The 21,163-nt window shown below is 48.6% G+C and overlaps 1 protein-coding gene and 1 long non-coding RNA gene across 2 annotated transcripts in view; both read left to right on the forward strand.

Moving 5' to 3' along the window:
* LOC119454553 (uncharacterized) overlaps nucleotides 1-21,163 on the forward strand; it is a 490,192-nt gene that overhangs the window by 31,858 nt on the left and 437,171 nt on the right. The window lies entirely within an intron of this gene.
* LOC125942501 (uncharacterized) lies at nucleotides 9,505-19,321 on the forward strand. The gene is made up of 3 exons (XR_007465160.1): nucleotides 9,505-9,647; nucleotides 12,253-12,360; nucleotides 19,198-19,321. It is a non-coding gene; the product is annotated as an uncharacterized LOC125942501 (long non-coding RNA).

A 21,163-nucleotide genomic window follows, 5' to 3' on the forward strand; every position in this document is an offset into this window, starting at 1 on the left:
CTGAACGAGTTTGTCACTTCGTACTACTACTGCAGCAGCTACCTTCGCGACGTATGCCAACTCGTCCACAGCTGGCCTAGCTGCTTCTCTAGCATTCAATTGGCACAGTATCTCGTCGCGCTCAATCCGGTCCCCATCAACGGCTTCCTCAACAACTACGCCACCGCCTACGGAACTGGCATCACCTGTGGACGTACATTTAGACTCACAAAGATTAGCCTCTTTTTCTACCATCGGTAGAACCCTGCGCGCGACTTCTTCGCACTTGCCGTGCGCGACTTCTACGGGCGCCTTGCATTTAAGCTGCACCTCGTGTACTTCAAGGTGCTCGCTGCTAGCCCTGCTCAGGCTGCCAGTTTGCTTAAACTGAATCATTAATTGTAACAACCGTATTTGGCGCTCTCCGGCTTCCTTCGCCGCCACTCGCTCTTTCTCCCTTTCCTCTCGCTCTTTCTGCCTTGCCTCTCGGGCCAACTCCAGCCCTTCCCGGACTGTCTGTCTCTGCTGTTGCACAATCCATGTCGCCAAATCAGCGCCCTTTAGGCCCAACTGTTTGCCTAGTTCTGCCCACTTTTCGAACTCCATTTCCTCCAAAATGTCGCTACTGCTACACCACTAAAAAAGTGCGCTTACAATTCGCATGCACATGCTTTCTACACCGCACAAGAATGTGTCAGTAGCACTACTCGATCAATATCCACGATCATCGTTCTCCGTTCACCGCGCTGCTTTTTGTACGGAACGTCCTGTTCGCGGACGCCAGTTTATGTCACAGCTGTCCCCGATTTGTCGTCGGCGCGAAGTCGATCGACGGGGTAGACAAGCTGGTTGGTCGTTCCGTACGGAAGCGCGCACAGTGAAAAGAGTCAGAGTCGGGAGTAAACAAAAAAACTAGATATTTATCGGCTGATAAATATACACAAGTTAATAAAATACAATAATAAAAAACACAAGACAGACTAACACACCTGAACTTAATCTAACACAATGATGAAGACAAATAAATACGAGCAATGAACAGTAGATATAAAAATGAAACAGTGCGAGGATCAAATACAAGAATACACTAAACACTATAGCAAAGTTCAATAGAAATCAGAGTTCAAAAGAAAACAAATGGTGTCATACGCATGGCCGGGCAGCAGCAGCAAGTCCATAAACCGTGGAAGTCGGTGCACAAAGCTTTCCCGAAGAATACTGGCGGTCCGATCTTGTCGAGGGGGTGCGAATTGCTGAGCTGGGTTTCCCGGGAGTCTAGATTTGACGTCTTCTCTCAAGCAGGTTGAGCTAACTTGAGGTGAACTACTGTGAGCTTCGTTGCAGACGCTGGTTTGACGTCTCGTACGTCAACAAGTTCTTTGGAGTTCTGACGTGGCCAGGCGGCCCAGGCGATTCGCAATGCACACAGACGGTCGCGCCGCGTAGTGGCCAGCGAAAGAAATATTTCAAAGAGTATCCGCACAGTCAATGGCACAGTGTTACCGTGTTGCTCTCTATGCGCGGGCGCGTTTCTGTTTTATTAACAGCTTCTGAATACGCCATGGAAGAAAAAAAAATGTGTTGCGTGCCTCAGTGCACCAACCGAGCGGTTAAGGATGAGATAAGCCTTCATTTTTTCCGCTGGACGCGTATCTTAAAAGAAGTGAAGCTCCGGATCGGCAAGCATGTGACTCCGCCCAAGCAAGTTCGTTGCGAACACTTCGTCGCCGAAGACTTCTTCTCGAGCAACATCGGTTAGCAGAATGCTAATCGTTGACATTGTTCACGAAGGCATAAACATTACGCTTTTACGATGTGGTAATTGTAGCTTACGTGAAAGGAACATTCAATGCGGCACGAAAAGACAAGCTAACAAGTTCGCAGTCCGAACGCTACCGCTACAGCCGAATATTTGTAAATAAGGCTACCCAAACGCTCCCACAACAGTTAATTATTTGTAGAGTCGTTTAGGCAGCTGGTGTCTGGTTTTCGAGCGACTAGGTTTGGAGCTTCGCGCCGATCGCTACCTCTGTGGCATGTTGCTTGCACTGACCTTTTTTGATTGATTTCAAAACAGCATCGGTGTACTTTTTCTGGCTTAAACCGAAAATATGCACTACAGCCATGGCGTTAGATTTAGATACGCTTCGCGTCGCATACATCCTTCAGTATGGTTACGGGCGTCATTCGCCGTAAAATAACAAGCACGCACGCACTTCTCATTATGCACGCTTTTAGTTATGCAGCGGCATTCCGCAGCCGATGAGAATAAACTCTGAAAAATAAGAATACACTCGGCGTGCGACTAGAAAGATGAGAAAAAGCCCGACGTGCTATACCACACGGACGCGCTGTCGCCTATTCTGATACTTTCTCGGTCCGCCATCATGGATCGCCTCGCGCGCCACCTGTAGTCCGTGTGCATTGCGAATACTGGACGGCACTAGCCCCCCAATGGCTTCTCAGCAGCGCATAGGTTCAGCTTCTAGACTACTCAGCAGGGCCCAAAACATGCGCTTCAATAGCCTCTCCTTTCCCTAGGTAGGGAAACTGCCGCTATGTAGCGTTCTCCGAATTCAGCTCTCTTAGCTCCCAACAATCTTGGCCGCGCCCTTTCACTATGGACGAAGAACCGCAGATTATCCTCTCCCAATGTCAAGCGCCAAGGTCGAGCCCGGCACTACCACGTGGCCGTACACGCACACCTCGGGGTCCGTAATCGGCGTGTCGCGTCTGGAATCGAGATGGCAGCTCGAGCGGCCACGACGCTTTTGACGCCCGTAATTCGGCGTGTCGATGTCGAATGCATTATACGCTGCACAGTCAGGAGCCCACGTTTTTGACGCTCGTAATTCGGCGTGTCGTTAATCAGCGTCCAAACCATTCGAAAATATGCCGCTCCGTGACACATATGCACTCGGTCATCAGTAGTAGCTGATGCCTCTACAAATGATCACCAGCACTCTCACGTTCATAGCCACTTCTATTCACACTATACCTATACCCACTCACCCTCATACTTGCGTGAGCTTCCACTTACTGCCACTCATTCAGATGCATATTCGCATCGACTCACAAGTCACTCATGCTGATACATTAGAACCTCGTTGATACGATCGCATTAAGTACAATTTCCCGGCGCCAACGTTCACGATAGAGAACATACAAAAACGACCCAATAGTGTTAAGCTTAATTTTTTTCCAGTTCACGTGTTCTCGGAGAACACGATATTTCAGCACCAACATTCAATAGATCGCCAAACTGCAATCGTATGATACGTTTACCGGCCGCTAGGTGTCGTGTAAACTAGAAAAGGTGCGTGGCTATGGTGTTGGGCTGCTAAGCACGAGGTTTCGGGGTCAAATCCCAGCCACGGCGGCCGCATTACGATGGGCGCGAAATGCAAAAACACCGGTACACTTGTAATCGAGAGTTCACCGGAAGCCCATCATGTCAGGACGAAGCATGATAAACAAAAATTTACACTGACCAAATAAAATATTAAAAGCAAGACTTTTCGGCAGAAACGTTTGGAAGCTAACACGCCTTGCTTTCAAAGTTTTATTTGCTCGGTGTACGTTTTTCTTTGTCATCCATATACTGATATTTAGGCGCCCGTTAAAAGACCCCAGGTGGTCCAAGTTATCCCGGAGTTCTCCTCTACGGCGTGCCTTATAGTCGGATCATGGTTTTGGCACGTAAAACCCTATAATTTGAGTTTCAAGAAAAGGCACAGGACATGCACGATCGAGAACACTATAGGTGCCCGTCTCGCTTCAAAATGGCGGAGCACACTTAGTTTATTATTCTGGTATCATCAAATCTCCTCCGAGGTCGTCGCATGCCACATTCACTGCTATCGCCGGTAACCTATTCGATAAGCATCATTACCTATCTGTTTTACAGCTTGTGGATGTAGACCGTTAGAAACGGACTGCACGCTTTTAGTAGTTGATAATCCAAACGCGCCCCATCACCTATGGCAGGCGGTGCGATTTGAGTCTCAGATTATGCACCAGCGGCAGCGCCCGCCAGCTTGATTTCGTTTCGGTTTTCCTTTGCCATTGTAAGACACTACACAATAGTAAAACAACAAAACGCTTCTCAAACCACTAAAGCCCCACCAGTTCGACGCGCGTCGGCGTCCATGCTGCAACAAGTTGCGCATCGGAATAAAAAGGCGGAATAAAACATACTTACGAACTTCCTCCGCGCAAGCCAGCGTTTTGAGAGACTTGGCATGTTAGCTGCATCAGATTGCAACCATTTACTGATAGAAACTGAGCACGTGCATTTTCTGACTGACGATGAAAGTAGAAGTTACCGGGCGAATTCGTCGCCAAAATTGGCTGCGGGTTTCTCATCGCATTGTGACGCCGGGGCACATTTCTACAATGTTGAGCGAGTGCGATTTAAGAGATCTTAAAGGGTACTGACTTGGTATTTTCGACTAATTGTGTTTCCTTTTTTATTGTTTGCAATAAATGAAGGTCCTAGAGTTCTAAACCCTAAAAAAATCCGGCGTTCTTCTGCGAACTCGCACGGTCACATCCAAATAGGTAAGCAAAGCAACTTTGAGACAGAACAAACTAACAAACAAGAGAAAAATCATGAGCCATTCCACTCTGTGAAGGTGGATGGCCAGCGAAGCTGTTGAGCACAAACACAGACAAGTCACAGAATTTTGAACCACAGTACGAACACATTTATTGTCTTGATCGGTGGACATTTGGTGTTTGCGGCCCGCCGGCGCCGATTGCACTCTCGCGTCTGTTCTTGCCATCGCTCTTCATAGGCGCGTTGCTTCTACGCGGCCTTCCATTACGGCCGGCAGAAGAGAAGTCAAATTCAAAATTGAGAACGGCAACTTTTCTTTCTGGTTTGTTTATACGAGTATACCACCACCACGGCAGAGCGCAAGGAAAGGAAACTAGATACGCAAGCACTTGGAACGCAACAAAGAAAGGTTGGTGCGAACGTAGACATGGCCAACGCGGCTCGCACCACGGCAATCTCTGATAATCCTTTATTCACTACCTGGAAGTCTACTGATCTTGAAAAATTACTCCATCTCCCGCGTAGGAGAGGAGAGATAGGGGGCGGGGACGCGCATGAGCTGTGAGGGTGTGGGACGCGGGCGCCGCTCCGTACAGGATTCCTAGAGGAGAGAAAGGGGGAGCGTAGGAGAGGAGAGAGAGAGAGGGGGAGGGGACGCGCATGCGCTGTGGGGGTGTGGGACGCCGCGGGAGGGACGGACAGAGCCGCCGGCAAGAAATGCTTCGCATTTAAAAATTTCTCGATCTCCCGCTAAAGGGAACCATGTGTGGATGCGAAGCAGCGGGGAGATGGTTAGCTTGAGCGGGAGATGGTTTCGCAACAGCGGCCCGTGCGCTCATCGCGGCGCTGCACAGGAGGGAGAATGAGGCGCGCGCGCTCCATGATGATGATGATGTATTATTGGCATCCCCTTTGAAACGGGGCGGCGACAAATAATCACCTAGCCTGCTTGATTTATTCAGGTATACTGTACATGTGCTTTATGTAACATGTTTGTATACCTCTCATTATTCCTTTTTCTATTCAAAACTTACCTTGTACCGCTACCTACTGCTTTTTTCCACCAGTACTCTAATCGTCTATTGCTTACTCTACGGCTGATCTGTGATGTTTCGTTCCACTATAACCCAAGCCCTTCTAGGAGTTGCACGTTACCTACGGTCTCGCGGGGTGGATCCCGTCGCAATCCATTAGGATGTGCGGAGTGGCCTCTGGATCTTACTGCAGCATACACATGCCTGATCTAGTTCCGAATGTTTGCTCCGGTATGTTTTGGTCCTTAGGCAACCGACTCGAGCCTCAAATAACAAGGCACTGCCCTTTGTGTTATCGTACAGATTTTCCCTTCTAATTTCTTTCTTCTCATTCTTGTAAATCTCCATTGTCCTTTTTGTTTCCATTCTTTGCATCTAATTTACGGTCTCTATTTCTCTCACTTTCTTTCTGATGACTCCTGGTTTTCTATTTACAGTTTCGATTATCCTGTACTTGGTTGCCAACTTCCGTGACCTCTTCCTCCATTCTGTGTCCACGCTTTTCATGTAGAGATAATTGTGCACTTTAGCCGTCCATTTATTTTCATCCATGTTCCTGAGCGTTTCTTCAAAACTAATTTTGCTCTGCGTTTCTGTGACTTCAAAAGAGGCCCAACCCATGTCACCCTGCACTGCCTCATTTGTGGTATTACCGTGTGCTCCGTGGTATTACCGTCATTTTCGTACCGCGGAACTACCGTGGCGCCCCCAGCGGAGTATGCAGCTGTCGCGCCACCTGTAGTGCGCGCCGCTCCGGATTCCTAGAGGAGAGAAAGCGGGAGCGTAGGAGAGCACAGAGAGGGGGAGGGGACGCGCATGCGCTGTGGGGGTGTGGCACGCGGGCGCTGCTCCATACAGTAGAGGATTCCTAGAGGAGCGAAAGGGGGGGAGTGTAGGAGAGGAGAGTGACGAGGAGGGGACGCGCATGAGCTGTGGTGGTGTGGGATGCCGCGGGAGGGACAGACAAGCTGCTTCGCATCTGAAAAGTGCCTATTGATAACTAATCTACTCAAAATTCATATCCGAGGGATGCCGACAACCAAGCTGTGGAATAAGGCGACGACGAACGCGCGAACAGTGGCACAAGCGCGTTCGCGCGGGACCTGAGGTTTTGCTTACGCGCACGAAAAATACACGGAACCCTAGCCATAAAAAGCTTCGCCGTAAAAATTGCGACAAGCATCAGAGCACCGTGAATAATTTAATAGCTTCTCTAGAGCCATTTTTGTTTCGTTTCCCAGGAGGATACTATATCCTGACATCACCACACAGTATTGGTCACGTGGGAACAGGATGTTGTGAAGTTCTGACACTCGCTCCAGCACGCTCAGCCATCCGCTATGCTGCTACATCAGCCCTCTCAATTAGTAGCAGAATACAAGGCTACCAAGCGAGCCTTAGCGAGTCAGAACGTAACAATGTCCTGCTACCAGATACCGCGTCGTGACGTCACAACACAGTACGTTGGAATCTCATTGATAGCTTTCTGCGTATTATGTTTTTCAGGATAATACATTTCCTTTTATTTTCCTGATAATACGATTTGGTTGGATATCACGATTTTCCGATGATGCGCTTTATTTTCCGGTTCCAGTGAAGATCTTATATCCGAGATCCCACTTTATACTTATGGAAACAAAGCAGAAATTGGCTGTAGAAAAGCTAATACATTCAAATATTATCGGCACTCTGAGGCATGCGACTATTTTTTGTAGAGTTCAGACGTCTAGGACTTGCAATAAATGCAAGAAATGAATTGTTGAAAAATCATGTTAGTACCTCTTAATGCTGAATAAACGTTCCACTTTCTCTGCAAGGTCTATCCATGGTTGCTAAGGAACTCGTCCGTCACTGAAATCTGCAGCGTGTTTTCTGTCGTAATGCGACATTTTGTTTCGCTGGATTGTGACAACTACGGATACATCAATTCACACAGCACGTGGGATATGCATAATTGTCTTGCCAACGAACAACTTGCTTCAAGAGAGAATTGCGACTTAAGTGGCCGCATTCCTCTAGTGCAATTGAAATCACTTGCGATGAGAAACGGTCTGACGCAGCATAAGTCGTCATGATGCTTCACTGCCAGCGATGAGCAACATAGCACCCGAGCATTGTCATTATGACAAAGCACCATGGATACTGCCTTTGTCTGTACAAGGTGCAGTGAGGCGTTATTTTTTGTCGGAGGGTAGTAGACCAGATAAAGCAGAGATGTTTGTCTGAAGAGATTATCGTGAATTCTTGTAATCTGACTACAGTGCACACTCGTTAAAGTGGTGCCCTGGTCAACACTGCGGTGACCTCATTGCAGGCGCATGGAACTAAACCCCGAGCAGGCCACAGAAGATGAATCGGAAGAGTCCGATGCCGACGAAGGCCCCTGGAACACTGCATCCTGCAGTGGCCGAGCACCGACTGTTCCGAAATTTATGAGCCCGGACATGAAAGCTTGTCCGCGTCTCATACGGCAGGATATCGCCAAGTGCTACGATGCGCACATGGAATCGCCATCCTCGCTGATGAACTCACCCGCAAGCACAGGTGAGCACGCAAGACACCATCAACTGTGTTGGACGTTTTAGTATCTTGGAAAGACAGCGAGAGAGTCTGAGTATTAAGCAAGTGAGGAATGGCAGTAAATGTTATTTTGATGTTCTTTTGTTGCAGATATTCAGGGGTGTCTACTTGTGCCCAGAGTTGTATTATACACCCAGAAAACTTATCCTCGAGCGTTATGCATGTGCAAGTGGGCACAGAATGAACACAGTGGTTTAACATGTTTATGCAGTTGACGTCTGTTAAGCCTGATGAGGCCAATAAAGTAGGCTGAATTACTTGATGAGTCGAATTAACAAGTGCATGGGCGATGCCGGCTCTTCCATGAACAATCGATACTCCCCGGTATTGCGCTGGCGTTCTGAGTTTTGGTGCAGCCACGATTGAAAACAGCGGCTCTTCCATCAACTATCGACACTCAAGTGAGCAAGCGCATTGTATGCAGTACAAATTTTTAATATTGAAAAATCCTTCTCAACAAAGCGCACGGTATATCCCAATGCTATGAATAGAACCATAGAGCAAACATGAAATTGTAAGCGTGCTGTAGCATCGCTGATATATAATTGTCCTCTCCCCTCCCCATAGCGTGTGCGTCTATACGTGGACCACGCTCCATATCATGGAGGTAATCTGTAGCAAGTGCAAAGGCCAAGCCGATGCAGATGGTGCCGTGATGCACATCGTGTTCCCGCGCTTTTAGTGTTTGCGGTCGCTTAATCTCATGTTTCAGGGTGCAAAGTGTTCGCTCGCGCTGTGACGCATTGTTCTGGGTCATCGAGCGAGATCTGTTCATGTTTTGCCTGAGCGTGCCTGACACCGATAAAACTGCGAACCTTGCCTTATGTAGTTGTCTCTGCTATCGCCGTCAATGCTCCACCTTTGTGGCAAAACTGACTTTTTTTGTTTTGCTCAGGACGAATATGCGTATCTTTCTACACCTTTTTTTGTGGGCGCCATCTGATGACAGCTGTGGGCACTAAGTGCAATCAGCCATGGCGTCCAAGATTTAGGGTGCCCTGCGACGCAACACACGCAGATCTCTCGTGCCATTAGCAACACCGATGCATTGCACTGGAGCAATCCGCACCACACGCGCTGGCACTCATAACCGGCTATTATGGCCTAACCTTCTTCCACTTTGTAAGTGCTTACTGACCAGACAATATCCACCAGGGATGCTGTGGAAATTTGCCTGGAAATCGCAAGTGCAGTGTGACAGTTTCCAGTAAGAGCCATTTCTTTGACAGAGATGCTCGTGGTACTTCTCTCATATGCTGCTGCTTTTGTGTTTTGTTTTCGCAGTATCAGCAGTGTCAGCTGAGCACAATGTTGCCTCTTCACCACCTGCTGCAATTGCTGTCGCATCTAAATCGATGCTGGACGAGGACTTTGCAAGATTGTCTGCGTACAATCCCAGTCCGATTTTCAGGCCATTGCTCTATGTACCGCCCCGCCTGAGCACCGTCGTGGAGTGCACAGAAACGAGCATCTAGGGGAGCACAACAACCACGTTTGTGAGATGGATTCTTTTGGCTCTGGATGTGCCAAACTTCGTTACATCTGATGACTGGCAACTTACTGCTATTTTTATAAAGAGTACAAGTTATTGCATTATATAGTATTACCATAACACATGGGGAAGAAACTTGGAGGTTAAGAAGCGTGAAGTTAAGGATTCCGCAATGAGCCATGAAACAAAAGATGTTAGATGTAACGTTGAGAGACGGGAAGGCAGCAGAGTGGACTAGAGAGCAAAAAGGGAGCACCCGATATTCTAGTTGACATCAAGACAAAGAAATGAAGCTGCGCAGGCCATGTAATGCACGGAGTGGATAACCTGGCGTCTACTAAGTACATAATGGGTGCCAAGGGCGGGGAAGTGCAGTGGAGAACGCTGGAGAATTAGGTCGTTCGATGAAATGGGAAATTAGCAGGCATAATTTGCGGCTACTGGAAGATAGGGGTAACTGGAGGTCGCTTGTAGAGGCCTTCACCCTGCTGTGAACATGAAATATGCTGATGATGATGAATCTATTACACAACCTTCGTACTAGTAATTATAAGCTTCTGCATTGAGGTTGTGCATATGTTGCACACTAATACAGTAGTTGTAAAGTGCTAACCATGTGATGCAAGCATACTTCTCTAACCTTATATTATCTTTACTAAGAGCTTTGTGTTCAATATGTATTATTATAAGTGATACTGTTAAAGTTACAAGTAATGCCAGTGGAACACATGCAGACATCAAAAGATCTGTACACAATTTTGATAAAGGGCTTGTTTGCGTCACTTTGTAAAAGATGCCTGTACTACAGTGAACAGGATGAACTCGCTCACTGGATACGTACGAATATGGATATGGTAGTTCTAATTGATGGATCATTCGAACTTCTCTGGTGGTCCCGTCAAGTCCTGTGTATTTCAATAAAGAAAAACTCTAGCGAATTCAAACTCCAAAAACCGCACAACAGTTATTTCGAACAAATTCGCACTCCCATGCGCCGCTTTTTGGACAAAACCAAGCCAATAGCGAAGGTTCGATGCATCGCTAGCTACGCGTAACGTCACGTGTCGGTAAAAATATCGAGGTAAGAATCGCTGAAAGCCAAGACCAAACAGGACCTAGCAGAGCATCACGTGTCCTTGTTTTCATCCAGCTTAAAAGCAGCAGGAAGGGCTCAAGCCGCTTGATCACGTAATCTCCAACATTGAGCAGGTGGGAATATGGCACACTCAAAGCACCATCCTTCTCGGCTCACCCTCGTACGTTTTCCCTCACACCCACAGCAAACGGTACTAGAGGTGCAATCTTATCGCACATGGACTTTATGAACGTGAGCCCACGCTTCTGCCAGCACATGTCATCATGCAAACCTAGTGACGGTATTTGGGTTGTGTGCTGTACCACACAATTGATCCAGTGCTCTATTTATAGGGCTCTCCGTTGTTTGAACTTTGTTTTATTCAAATAAAATTCCCGCCCCAATGGCGTTCTAACTAACGAGATTCTTCTGTATATTGAGCACAATAATGTGTTATCGGATATCATGAAGTAAATCTAAAATTTGGATGGTTATGTTTTATTTTATTGAGTAACCTATTTCAATATTTGGGCAGTAATGCACACAAAACTTCGCACTGTCAGCACATGCTTCTCTTGTTTAGCACTCGTACTTTTTGTAGATTGTGGCTCTCCCGTCCTGCTAGCTGTAAAATTGCTTGTAGTTGAAAAAATTGCAATAGACTGCTACGTCTTAGACGACAGCAACCTGCTGGTTTCATTCTCTTCACTGTTTGTTTACAAATGTAACAAATCTCTTAAAGGGACCCTGAAGCACTTCTGTAACTAGTAATAATAGAATAGCCTCATTAATTAATGACATCACCTCGCGAATCTCCTGCCCTAAAAATTTTTAACATTCTAGTGTAAGAAGAGATAGACATAGTTGCCGCACCGATGAGCAACTTTCTCCTTTTGTCTCCACTAGCGCTGGAATCAACACAGGAGAGAAGCCAAAGGGGGCAAACTCCCGCAGAAAAGATGAGCATGTCGGCCACGAGGCGTATCATCACGACACCTCTTGGCGACCGTACTAGCCCTGGTAGATTGCGCTTTTCAGCATGCTGCTGCTATCTGAGAGGCCACGTTAAGCAGACGCAGCTTCGCGCAACTGTCGTGTGTAGACCAGCTGTGCCAAGTTTAAATGGTTTTTTAGTCTTTTGAAATCACAGACATATTTCTATTCCATTAAACTCAATGTTACCAATAATACTATTTCGAAGAATCGGAGAATGTTGTGGTGATCACAAAGCTTGCGAATAGCTGTTGGTGGGCATCGCTACTTGCGATGAAGCTGCATGACGACATTGCGGAGGCGAGCGCAGACAATTTGCAGTGTTCCTACTACAAGGTTGTAAATTTCGTGCGCTGTGCAGTGCACTAATATTTTACTCGCATGTTCACAAGAACCTCTTGTACAGATAGGCAATGTTCAAAAATTGTTTCAGGGCCGCTCAAATGTTTGCTCATACAACAGTGTCATAAAAATGCCCACATAAGTGCTGTTGTACTAGCAAAAGGGCAGCCCTGAATGCAGGTGTCTTTTGTGCTTGCAGTGGCCACCTCTTGGAGAAATCAGTCTCATTGTCAATGCAAGGCAAGAACCATTGGTTGATGGAAATTTCACTGCAGCCTCACCATCGTAATGACTGCAAGAGGAGGGGGTAAGTCATATTGCTTTGTCAGTTCTAGAAGTTTCGCACACTTACCAGATAGAAACGTTGCAATGGTATTTCTTGATAGTGAGCGTTTTATTTCAGACAGTACAGAATTTTAGAAAATCGCCTGTGGCAGTTAGCATAATTGTAGTCCTTGAGCTGGATGACTCGGAGACAGACATTGCTTACACAAGAAATTGAAATGCGTAATCTACTAATTAACAAATCAGTAATCAACTTTTCCGAGGATGCATTGGGTTTCCAGATGTGCACCATAATATTGTCACGGTACAACGCCGAGAGAGGACAGGGAGACGTTCTTCAAGAACAGCAGGACGACCTGTTCAAGCAAAACGGAACAGAGACACGTCTTCTTCGTCGTTAGCCAAAATTCCACTGACCCACTAGACGGAGTCCGTTAATGCTCCCATCGTCGTTGTCGTCTGCCTAGAGCACACGCGTCATTTGTCCATCCCTAGAAGAGCATCGTCCCGATGCTATACCAGAAATGCCACTTGCGGAAGTGAGGGTCTCTCGCAAAGTCATTCGCTCACATACGGCTTCATGCGTACAACGTGCACAAGTGCGGGCGCCTCGTACAACGTGCGGGCGGCGCCTCGTACAGTTGGGGCTATCGGGGACGACCTCGTAGGTGACATCACTGAGTCGCCGCAATACCTGATATGGGCCGAAGTATCGCCTTAACAGCTTTTCGGAGAGGCCTCGTTACCGTATGGGTGTCCAAACCCACACTCTGGCGCCGACTTCATAGCTTACGGTTCTTCGGTGGGCATCATAGCGGCCTGCGTCGTAGTCTTGCTGCTGGCAGATCCGCACACGCGCGAGCTGCCGAGCCTCTTCGGCACGTTGCGTGAAGACATCGGCGTCCGTTTCGGTGTCGTCAAATTCGTGTGGAAGCATTGCATCCAACATCGTTCGTACTTCTCGGCCATGAACAAGGGTGAACGGAATCATGCGCGTCGTCTCTTGTTTCGCCGTGTTGTACGCAAACGTGATATAAGGGAGGATGTCATCCCAATTTTATGTTCGACATCCACGTACATTGAAAGCATGTCTTCAATTGTTTTGTTAAGGCGCTCTGTCAGTCCGTTGGTTTGTGGATGGTAGGCGGTCGACTTCCGATGAGCTGTTCCACTTAGCAGCAAGACGTGATCTAAAAGTGCAGCCGTGAATGCGGTTCCTCTGTCGGTAATTACGACGCTTGGGGCTCCGTGTCGCAACACAACATTTTCAATGAAAAGCGCGCCACCTCGGCCGCTGTGCCTTTCTGGATGGCCTTTGTCTCAGCGTAACGTGTCAGATAGTCGGTTGCGACGAGAACAAAGCGATTCCCTGCAGTGGAAGTAGGAAGTGGGCCCAAGATATCCATTGCAATTTGATCAAATTGTGTTCGAGGAACCTGGACAGGTTGTAGGAGGCCGGCTGGTTTCGTCGGGGGTGACTTGCGCCTCTGGCAGTCAAGACAAGAGCGAACGTGATGTTTTACGGCCGTGGTAAGTCTCGGCCAGAAGTAGCTTTGCCGCACTCTGCCCAATGTTCGCGTGTAGCCTAAGTGACCAGAAGTCATCTCGTTGTGACAGGCTTGAAGTACTTCCGAACGAAGAGCTGCAGGAATGACGAGCAGGTAGGGGGACCCGGTAGAAGAAAAGTTTCTTTTGTAAAGGACTTTGGCCCGTAAACAAAACGACGACAGTCCTCTGGCGAAAACTCTAGGTGCTTTCGCAGACCTTCCTTCTAAGTAGTTGATGAGTGCAAGCAACTCAGGGTCGTCCCGTTGTTGTTGAGCGATGGCGGCTGTGTCCAGAACACAAAGAAATGCTGTATCGTCTTCTTCGAGTGGAGAAGCCGACTCTATCGGCGATCGAGACAGGCAGTCAGCATCCGTATGTCGCTTCCCCGACTTGTACATGACCGTCATGTCAAACTCTTGTAGCCTTAGGCTCCAACGTGCCAATCGTCCGGACGGATCTTTAAGGTTCGTCAACCAACACAGTGAATGGTGGTCGCTGAGAACTTTGAAAGGGCGGCCGTACAAATATGGGCGAAATTTCATAACCGCCCATACCACGGTGAGGCATTCTTTCTCAGTTGTGGAATAATTAGCCTCTGTGCGTGAGTGTTCGGCTTGCGTAGGCGATCAGTCTTTCCGTATCCTCCTGCCGCTGTACAAGAACAGCTCCCAAGCAGACATTGCTGGCATCAGTGTGGAGCAACGTAGGAGCGGTCTCATCAAAGTGGGCAAGCACTGGAGGTGTCTGGAGACGTTGCCGCAAGATGTTAAATGCACCTTGCTCTTCATCACTCCATACAAAAGGAGCATCGTCTCTCGTGAGGCGGGTTAACGGCGACGCAATGCGAGCAAAGTCTGCAATAAACCGCCGGTAATAAGCGCAGAGGCCGAGGAACCGCCGGACAGCCTTTTTGTCGGATGGTACGGGAAACTGTGCGACGGCGGTAATTTTTGCAGGATCTGGGCGGACACCGGCGTGGCTGACGACGTGACCAAGAAACTGTAGTTCCGCAAAGCCAAAGTGGCACTTCTCCGGTTTCAGCGTGAGGCCGGCGGATCTTATGGACTGCAGAACTGCTTCAAGCCGTTCGAGGTGTTCTTTAAACGTTGCGGAAAACACGATGACGTTGTCGAGGTACACTAAGCAGCTTTTCCACTTCAGACCGGAAATCACAGTATCCATGAGGCGTTGGAACGTAGCAGGCGCAGAGCACAAGCCGAAAGGCAAAACATTAAATTCGTACAGGCCGTCTGGGGTCACAAAAGCAGTTTTTTCACGGTCTCTGGGGTCTACCTCGATTTGCCAATAGCCGCTTTTTAAGTCCATTGAAGAGAAGTAACGTGCGTGTCGAAGCCTGTCGAGGGAATCGTCGATACGGGGTAGCGGGTACACGTCTTTCTTCGTCACTTGATTGAGTTTTCGGTAGTCCACACAGAAACGCAAGCTGCCGTCTTTTTTCTTGACTAGAACTACAGGCGATGCCCAGGGACTCGTTGATGGTTGGATCACGTCGTCTTCAAGCATATTGGTCACCTGTTGTTGTATGGCTTCACGTTCTCTGGGTGCCACACGATAAGGATTTTGGTGAATGGGTCTCAGCCGTATCCTCTGCAATTATTCGGTGCTTTGTTAGAGGCGTCCGACCAACTCTTGAAGTCGACGCAAAGCAGTCGACGAACTGGGCCAATAGCGTAAGAAGCTGTTCTCGTTCGTGCGGCGGCAAAACAGTGCTGACGTCAAGTGCGGAAGCTGGGTCTTGTGTAGGCGCTTCTTCGAGTAGCGAACAGCAGCCGCGAACATCCGCAACACCGTCAAAATAAGCCACAGCCGTGCCTTTTGGAAGGTGCCGTCTCTCTGTGCTAAAATTTGTTAGCAAGAGGTTCGTGCGCCCGTCGGTGACATTGAGAATTCCTCGTGCGACCGAAATACCGTGACTAAACAACAAAACGGTTATTTGATCGGCAATTCCTTCGCAATGAAACGGTACGTCACAGGCCACCGAAACAAGAATACATGACCGAGGTGGGATTACGACGTCATCTTCTGTTAGACGAAAGGCATTGTGTTGCGGCGATAAGTAATGGATTAAACCAGGGCTCTTATAAAACGTCACCATGCGGTCTGGAATGTTAATTACGGCGCCATATTCCCTTAGGAAATCCATTCCAAGAATCAAATATTTTCAGCACGCAGGAAGAACGATGAAAGCGGCCACGAAAGAAGAATCTCCAATATTAATTCTTGCAGTACATCTTCCAGTAGGCATCAGTAATTGGCCGCCTGCCGTCCTTATGTGAGGTCCCGTCCATGGCGTCTTCACTTTCTTCAGGCGGAGGGCGAGTTCCTGACTTATTATAGAAAAGTCAGCACCGGTGTCGACTAATGCTGTCACTGGCTGCCCATCCACAAAAACATCAAGGTCGGCACTCACAATTTCTTCGGGGTCGGTGGTTATCGGCTGCTCGGCGTTCGGCAGCGGGCGAGTTGGGGGCTTTTTATTGTCTTGCGGCGGGCCTGCAACCTTACCCCCAGAGGTCGCCGCCTTCAGTTTCCCCGGCGGGGACTGGGCGACCTTCGGCCTTGAAGGTTAGCAAAAGTACGTCCAGCAGGCATCTGGCGTGGAGGGGTTCGAGAGCGCGACCGATGGCCGAAATCAGTCCGATCATTCGGCACGGATTCGTCATTCGGGTGCTCTATGGGAGGTCGCTGAAAAGCAGCGTCGTCGCGGCGTAGCAGGGGTGTCGCCATCTGCACGTCGACCATCAGACCACGGACGAAGAGGTCGAAAGGATGTGTCGCGATGCCAGCAATGGCGCGAAATATGGCCGGCGCCCCAGCAGTTAAAACAGAGAGGGCGGTTATCGGCGGTGCGCCACGCGTCGGATCTCCGAAATTGTGGCCGTCTCGAAGGGTCGTTTTGCGGTGTGGTCCAAGGCGCGGCGAATGACGGCTGGCGGTAGGACTGCATCGGCATCACGGGTGCGCGCCGCAAAGCCTCCTCTTGCGGCGGCGACCAAGGAGCGGCTCTCGGAGGCTGGTTGTACGGGGGTGTGGTTGTAACGGGTGGGGAATATCGGACAGCGGCGGCGTAACTCATGGGACGCTGGTGGTCGGGAAGATCGGCGGCCGGTAACGCCTGCCTGATGTCGTCGCGTACCACTTCGGCAATTGACGCGACGGGGCTATCCAGTGTCGATGTCAGGATCCGGTGAACTTCTTCTCTGACGATCTCTCTTATCATTTCACGCAAGGAGCTCTGATACTGTGGAGTCAATGCGGCGGCATTGATTGCGGTGCTGGTGGACAGGTGATCGTACTGCCTGCATCGTTGATGAAGGGCCCGCTCAATAGCCGTAGCCTCCTTGATAAAATCAGCGACGGTGACTGGTGGATTCCGCACAAGCCCCGCGAACAACTGCTCTTTTACACCTCGCATGAGGTAGCGTAACTTCCTATCCTCGGTCATGTTCGGGTCGGCTCTACGAAAGAGACGGGCCATGTCTTCGGCGAACATTTTGACCGACTCATTGGGTTGTTGCACCCGCAGCTCCATCAACTGCTGGGCGCGGTCGCGTCGGTCGGAACTTGCAAACGTATCGGTGATTTTCTGCCGAAAGTCATGCCATGTCGATAGGCTAGCTTCGCGGTTCTCATACCAAGTACGGCCACTGTCGTCAAGCGCGAAATAGACGTGAGAGAGCTTTTGCTGCTCAGTCCACTGGTTAATCTGGGCGACGCGCTCGTACTTGTCGAGCCAGTCTTCAATGTCTTCGAACGCTGCACCGCGATAGCGATCGGGAACCAGCGGATGAATAACAGTTACCTGTTGTTGACTGGGAGACTGGCTGCATTGGGGTGCTTGCGGTGGGCTCGTTTCGGCCATTGCCAGATGTGTGGAGCTCCTGGAAAGATGTGGTTGAAGAGGGGAGAACTCCGGGGCGAGGCCTAGCAGTCGACGACTGAAGCGGTGCACGGGGGTCGTAACTGGTGACAATGCGTCCGGGCTAGATGAACGACTCCCAGAAGGAGTCCGTAGCATCAGGCGTGGTCAATATACCCCGCACCTCCACCACTGTCACGGTACAACGCCGAGAGAGGACAGGGATACGTTCTTCAAGAACAGCAGGAGGACCTGTTCAAGCAAAACGGAACAGAGACACGTCTTCTTCGTCGTTAGCCAAAATACCACTGACCCACTAGAAGGAGTCCGTTAATGCTCCCATCGTCGTTGTCGTCTGCCTAGAGCACACGCGTCAATATGCACCATCAAAGATGCGGCAAACATGCACTGTTGTTGCACTTTTATAACAAAACACCATGTCATGCATTGAAACACACAAAAAATTAAACCCATATATTTGGGCGCACACTTCACTAATTAATACTGGTGCCTCGATATAACGAAGTCGGTAAAATCGGCACATTTGTTCATTATATCAAAATTTAATTATTTAAATTTGATCTTTTACACAAAGGCGCGCAGTTGCTGATGGATTTTTCTTGCACGGAAGGGGCTGCAAAATTTTCCGGACTATAGGGCAGTCGGAAAAAGCAAATCCGAAAAAAAAATCATTTCGTTGAATTTGAGATTGCGACAAAAGAACGGTTTCATTGCACCTGGGCGACATCTTGACATCGGTGGTACGAAGCGAAGCCAGCCAGGCTCTGCCCGCGCAGTTAATAGGGTCGGGCGCAGTAGGAAAACGCTGTCATGAAAAGCGCCAGCATCGGGGAGCGGATGCTTTGCCTGGCTCTCGCTTGAGCGCGTCTCCGAAACTCGAGATTATGCAACCTCCAGTACTATACGCACTGGAAGATAACGCACGTGATGCAACGCCATAATGGCACGCCCACTTTTTCAATATGCGGCTGATTACTTCTTCAATGGGGAACGCCTGGGCTGAGTATGCGCTCAGACGCACTGACAGCCACGCGCCCAGCCAGGCCACGCTACAAAAGTAGACGCGCGCCAACCTGCCCCCCTCCCCCTTCAACGTTTGTAAACTGAAACGGATGCAAAACTCCAGATCGCATGCTGCAATTCTCGGATACGCGCGGCTGCTTGATCTATATGCTGTGCACATGTGCAAACTTTGAGCACTTGCATTGGTTATACTGCGATAACGCTTAAAGTGCGGATATTTGCGGTTCTGGTGACTTGCACTACAAGTGGACTATTCTGTAATTGGGTTTTAGTGCATCAACGCCTATTCGTGCCGTTGCATTGTGTCTTGGGATGTTGGGGGGGGGGGGTGCATGCTAGACTCCAATTTTTCCACCGTTTTGATTTCTGCCCTCTAATCTCTCGCAGGAACAGGACTCGTTATCAGAACAGCCGGCCTCGGATACGCTCGCCTCCTCTATTAAACAAACATGAGCGGAGCATCATGCGAGCTACCAATGATGGTGTCGACACTCCCAGAGCACTTCGTGACCGCGAGGCAGATCGCAAACGAAGTGTGGAATGTCAACTAATTTTAATTAACAATACTTATATTTAATAAAATGACCAGTGAACTACAAGTTTAGTAGACTGCTTAATAAGAGCTCGAGCAATATGATCTTTCTCTTATTAGTCCATATGAGGCCTTCCTTTTTATTTCAAATGTGTAGGCCTGCATTTCTATCAATCACAAATTATAGAATAGGCATATCCTTTTCATGTCTCATGACTTGCAGTATATTATTGCACTACAGATAAAGGTGTACAGCGTGAAGCACATGCCAGACGAAGTAACCATTGACGAGGACAACTGCTGTCGCTCATGTACAATGAAAATTGCCAACTAGGCCAGCCAATTGCCCATTTAAGGTACATTACAGGTAATGTATGTGGTGGCGTAGAGCAGAGGTTGAACACGCGGCTTCTAATCTGAAGGTCGCAAGTTCAAATCGTCCTCCAGTCCACTACATTTTCAGGCATGGAGTGGTGCCTGACACCGGCAAAAAGATATTGCCGAGAAGCTAGTGGGGCTATACTAGTCTAGGTGCAACCAAATCAGGAAGGCCCACTAAACTTCCACAAAGTCACTCCCTCATCAGAACAGGAAGTGGCCTCCCTGGAGCAGTTCTCAGACACTACCTCCCTCATGACTCCTACTATTAACTCGTGGCTCTCAGTCCGCAGCAGCTGCGCAGCACCTGACCAAGGCGGTGGTGAGACCTGCAACGTGACAGATGGTGCTAAGAATTTCTGAGCCCGGACAAGCGGCCACTGGAATCTTAACCTGGCAACGCTCAACACGTGCACCCCCTCGAGTTAGGCTAGCTTAGCAGGGCTATTTGAGGAATTATCAGGTATTGCCTGGAATATTATTGACCTAAGTGAGGTTAGAAGAACTGGTGATGCTTATACAGCGCTGACTAACGGTCACGTTCTCTGCTACAGCGGTCTTTCAGCTGATAGAGAATTTGGGGTAGGATTTCTAGTCTATAAGAACATAGCGGGCAACATTGATGAATTCTACAGCAATAATGAGAGAGTAGCAGTCGACGTAATAAAGCTGAATAAGGGGTATCGAAAGAAGGTAGCACAAGCCTGCGCCCCAACCTCCAGTCACGATGATGAATAAATAGAACAGTTTTATGAAGATGTTGAATTAGCAATTAGAAAGGTGCAAACTCAGTATACTGTAGTCATGGGCGGCTTCAATGCAAAAGTGTGGAAAAATCAGGCTGGTGAGAAAGCAATTGGCAACTAGGCTTCGATTCTAGGAACGGTAGAGGTGAGATGTTGGTAGAATTCGCGGAAAGGAATAGGCTCCGAATAATGAATACCTTCTTTAGGCAGCACACTAACAGGAAGTGGACCAGGAAAAGCCCTAATGGAGAAACAAGGAATGAAATAGATTTCATACACTCTGCCTATCCCAGCATAGTGCCGACAACATTGACAACATAGAGGCAATGAATGAAACTGCAACTAGGCTGATCTCAGAAGCAGCAATTGAAGTGGGAGTTAAGGTACCAAGGCAACCAGTAGGTAAGCTCTCACAAGTAACAAATGACCTAGTAAAGAAACGACAACACATGAAATTGGCAAACTCGAGAGATCAGATAGAATTCGCTGAACTGTCAAAATTGATCAACAAGAACAAAGTAAGGGATATTCGAAATTATAACGTGGAAAAGATATACAGAGTAGACCACTTATAACGTAAGTCGCCGGAGTCGCGAATATCCGCACTATAAGCGGTACCGCACTATAACCAAAGCAACAATTTTCAAGGCCCGCACATATGCAACGCATGTACACCGAGCCGCCACGCATATGCGAC

Source organism: Dermacentor silvarum, chromosome 1 (assembly GCF_013339745.2).
Source record: "Dermacentor silvarum isolate Dsil-2018 chromosome 1, BIME_Dsil_1.4, whole genome shotgun sequence".
Taxonomy (NCBI): Eukaryota; Metazoa; Arthropoda; class Arachnida; order Ixodida; family Ixodidae; genus Dermacentor; species Dermacentor silvarum.